The following is a 5117-nucleotide window of genomic DNA, read 5'->3' on the forward strand; positions in this document are numbered from 1 at the left end:
AACCTGAATAGCAGCAGATATTTTTTCAAGGTAATGGAAATTTAGCAGAACAATGTAAGCAAATACTTAGGGTAGCTCAGCACAGATAAAAGAATTAAAAACATTGACACGGAGATGCGGTCACTGAAGTATGGCATGATGAGCGAGAACTGTGTAATTGGAGGGGATTAGTCTCTGGAGCTTGGCCTATAAACAGATGAACAAACCATTACATGTTATTACTCACCAAGCCCTTCTTAAATTTTTGGGAAGATGGTTACTCTTTATTGACTAGCACGCTGCAGAAGTTATTATTTTGTGACTCACGTAAGAGGCCCACGGTTGTATTTTCGAGCATGTGCTATCAACTATTTACTGCAACTGTGTCTTTGAACACTCTTGGTTTTTCTGGCTTAGCTTTTACATTTGAGTGTATTAATGCCTGTATTAATGAAAATCTTCCATCAGGAGCAACGAGAGCTGCTGCATTCAAGGACTAGATAAAAAGTGGCATGAGTAATCTGTGTGCTGTTGTCTTACTGACCATAGCATTAAGATTGCCTGTGTATTTTATAGCCAAAATGGCTTTTCAGTTTCCTGACACTTGAGGGCATAATTACTTCAACCGACTAATTGAGTTGAGAGCCACTTTTCCATATCCTCAGTGCACATTTTAACTTGGCATGGGGTCGTGCAGTGGGTCAGTGTGACATGGATATCACTGGCAGCCTGGCCCACTCTGCTCCAAGTTGGTCGTAGTTGTAGAAGGCAAAGCTGCAGATAAGTTGCCCTTGCTGCTGTCCCCATCCTTGTACCAGCAAGAAACTGATCTGTGGTAGCTGGAGATTTCCTGTACCTAGACATTTTCAGCAGCAAATCCAGTGTTTTATATAAAAGTGTATTTATGGCTGCAAGCAAGGGGGCTGAGGGTAAGCTGTGTGTGCAGTGTTAGATAATAGTGTGAAAAGTGATCTATGCGTTGATCAAAGTTTAATGAACCCGTAGTGGAATGGGAGTTTTGTGTTTATTTAAATCTTTTTTGTTGCCATGAGCTTAAGCCTCTGGAAGAGGACCTCCATTTAAAACTTGAGTGAGGCTTTGTTTTTGGGTTGGATTGAGGAGGAGAGCATAATGGCAAGTTTTCAACATTTGAAAGTTTGAAATATTTCTTTCAATAATGTCACTTTATAAGTCAACTAAAAAAAATTTCTCAGGAACTCAATGCACATTTTAAGAACAGTGGTCTTTTTAATAATACTGTGGTACCAAACCGGTAGAGAATCAGTGGAAGCTTTTCTGGAACATAATAAATCTGTGCAGGTGTAATCATGGTAAATGTAGAAATCTGGATAAATGGCATATTCTAAAAGATAAATAAATACGGTCAGTGGAGGCTGTCTAATCAAACACTATTGTTAAGCCCCAGGAGTCACCTATTCCACAATTTTAACAGATCAAGAGACACAGAAGGATGCTTTTAGTAGGAGCTAGATAGTCAGTGGTGTTTTCTGTCCAAGGAAAAATCCTCCTCCTCCTCTCCATGAGTAAGTAGCCTGTTAAACTGAGATGGCTGGGGCTTTAGAGGCCTGGGGTGGGGGAAAGCGTTTTGTCCCGTAGGATGATTGGTCATTATTGCTACATGATTAAGTAGACATTTTCTTCAGACTCCATTTTCCACATTAGAGCTACATTTTCTTACACTGTTGGCATTTAATGCTGCTCTTTTTTCTGAAGACAGAACAGTTTATACAGTCATTAAAAGAAAAAGAAAACCCAACCCCAAAGAACAACAAATTCTACGTTGCTTAGCTTAACTTCTTAAGTGATTGAAAACATAACAGAATATAGCATGGAGTTTTGATTGATCATGTTTTTTCTCCTCTGATTTCTATCCCCTTCTACCTGATTTTCTTTTGAATGAAGAGTCTTTTTAAAAGAAGGTTTGGTAGAAGCCGTGGTCACAGGGAGATTAGACACCATCTTTTTGCTCAGAGACTGGTCCAGTTGTATAGCAAAACAGAGGGGTATGTCCACTGTGGACATATCAGATGAAGAGATTTTGTTTCTCTTGTTTAATATTTGAAATCCTGCCACAGAGTGTATCTCCACTAGCTCTCTGGTGTTCAGGAGGTTGCTCAGCCCTCATCTGGGATGTGACTCTTGCCTTTTATCCAACTTGCATTGGCTCGAATCACTGTGCACTCCAGTTAGGGGCAGCTGGTTTCTGGTTCCTGAGCTTTGCAGAATTTAATAATGAGGTTTATGTCTTTTTACCCTGGAGCTATACAGTGTGATATATGCAGAATGGCTGATACAGGTGCTCTCAGATGTGTATCCACCTATCTGTGAGTTATCTGAGACACCCTTGAGGGTAAGAAAATGTTGGTGTTTGGCTCCTAAACTCGGGAGCACTGACCACATCAAGATGAAGTGACAGAGAGACCAGCTGGCTTACAAGGAGCTTGGCATTTCCACTGCAGTATCATGGGTTTTCCAGCAGGTTTGCATAACAGGAATGCTTTTTTTGTTATACTGGATTGGATAATGGTGATAACTGAAACCAGTCCGTGTGCTTCCTCTTTTTTTTTAATTGTGGAAGACCTTGGAAATACTAAAACTGAGTCAATAGACTAATAGGAAAGGTTCACTGTCCTCAGGTTTTCTTACTTGATGAAGCTTCTCTTGAATTCAGTGAAGTTACACTGGTTTTTGTCCATTATAGTTGTGACTCCATCCTTTGTGTATGTTTGTGTGTGTGTGCACGCCTTTATGTATAAATATATGTAAATAGAAATATATTGTGAAAGACTTAATGTCCGGAAGACTTGTCAGTGCATGAGGTGTAATGTGAAGCTCCCAAAATACTGTCATTAAGGACATTCTACAGAAAAGCCAGTGAAGCAGTTTTTGAAAACATATTAACTATGCTGAGCAAACTCCAAGGCCTGAGAGCATTCCTGAGCCACACATTGCTATGCCACATATGTCATTGGGTGTTTTTTGGATCCCTTTCCTGGCCAAGATGCAAATTCAGAGAAAGAAATGCATTTGAGATAAAGACAGTGGAAAATTGTTCTAATGAAGTCTCAGAAAGGAAAGCAGAGACTTAGATGTGTGATGACAAAAATGATTTATAGTTTGTACAACCTTAATTTCACCTTAGTTAAGCTTGCTTCCCTCCCCTTTTTATTTTTTTCTCCTTTTTTTTTTTTTCTTCCTTCCCCTCCCCCCCCTTTTTTTGTAGGAATGGGATGTATAAAATAAGGTATTGTATGGATGAGTGTAATCCAGTGAATGTTTTATGGACACACTCCTCCAGGGAGTGTTATAAGTTCACCACTGAGTGCTAGATTTTGCATTTGGATCTCTGATTTAACTGCAAGAGGTGTAAAAACTGATGCGTCCAGCCAACTCCCTACTGGTTACACATCTGTAACCAGAGACTCAAGTGCTTAATTTGTTACTTTTAAAGCTATAGTAAATAGTTTTAAACACAAAGTGAAGTTTTTCGGTTTGAGGTTTTTTTTTCCCAGTAAATGATGGCAAATAAAAAGCAAATAAAACATTGTGTGATATCAGTAGAAATTAATTTATTGGCTCCAGACCTGTTTGTTTGAAACAGTAGCTGTAAGAGATTTGTATATTTTGGTAAGTTTACTGACTTTTGTTCTCCTTCTGTGTCTTTTTGGGGGTCAGCCATCTCAAATGCAGAAGCTATGCAGATCTGGAGATAACAGTACTTTTTTTTGGATGGGGAGGATGGGTGGAATTAATAAATCAATATGCAGGCTGCTGGCAGTGCCTTTGGTGCTTTGGAAGAACTGCACAGCTGCAAAAGCAGAACAGATTCAAAATGTTTAAGGCCAGTGGTAGTGATTAGCATTAGTCTTTATTAATGTCACAATTATTTTACTTTTACTGCATCCCAGACAGGGGCTGAAAAGCCGTGTAGATATCATGCTTAGGGACAGGGTTTAGTGATGGATTTGGCAGTGCTAGGTCATCAAGCTCTTTTCCAACCAAAGAGATTCTATGATGCCTCATTAGAAGACTTGAAGTCCTAGATCCAGAAAGTTTGGGATCTAAGCGGAAAACTTGATGCATGCTTGAGGGCAGAACATTGTGCCAGAGAAAAAGATGGAGAGGAGACAGAGTTATGGACACAGACTAAATTAGTTACTTCCTTTGGGTTTATATTTGTCTTAAAATGTTAAAGTTGTGTGGGCAAGCTTGCAAGAGGGAGTGCATGCATATGTGGAGGCAATGTGGCAGGTCTTCACAGTGAGGTAGGATGTGAGGTGCATAGCTGTATGCACTTTGCTAGCCTGAGGATGTAAAACAGTATGGACTGAGATGCAGTTAGTCTAATGGAGGAATGTTTTTGAAGGCTAATGTCACCATAGAGAGTTATCACTGACCAATGGTATTTGTTGGTCACTATATAGAACATTAGCAGCCCCCCAAAGCTTTTACTGCAAGAGTTAGATGCTGCTATCTGGAGAACCAATGGAAGCATCTCATTGTTTGATAGGAGCTATGAGTATAGGCACGGGGATGTAGGCTGATACAGGAGTGGAAGGCAGCTTGCAGATCACATTTTTATCCCCTGCTGTGATGGGATACTGAAGTCATAAAAATGTCTGAACCTCCCATGTGGAAGGATTTTCCTCCATCCCATTCCCGTGGGATGCTGGTTGGAGCACTTCACCCTCCTGATGGTTAGACACGTGCTTGTGAATTCCAGTCTCAGTGTATTCGCAGCCAAGTCTTAATCATTTGTTCTTATGCCAAAATTGTCTTTTAACTTGAATAGCTTCTTTGCCTCTCAGTTGCTTATCTCTTCTCCAACCCCCTGCAATTACACAGAAATTACATTCCTTCAAAATAGATTATAAAACCTTGCATAACAGTTGGGCCAGACTGATGGCTCAGTAGTTCGCTAGATAGGTTCCTCCCCCATTCTTAAATACAGGTATTATGTTTGCTGCTTCTGTAGTCATTTGTATAACCTCTGACTGAAGAGATTTATTAAGACCCTAGTTTTCCAGTGAGTTGAACTGGAAGAGCACAAATCTTGCTTGTAAGGCTTCTCATTTTTTCTGCATGTCTTCTACAGTTTGCTCCCCATCTCTGAAAGT

The sequence above is a fragment of the Calypte anna genome, chromosome 2, assembly GCF_003957555.1.
Source record: "Calypte anna isolate BGI_N300 chromosome 2, bCalAnn1_v1.p, whole genome shotgun sequence".
NCBI lineage: Eukaryota > Metazoa > Chordata > Aves > Apodiformes > Trochilidae > Calypte > Calypte anna.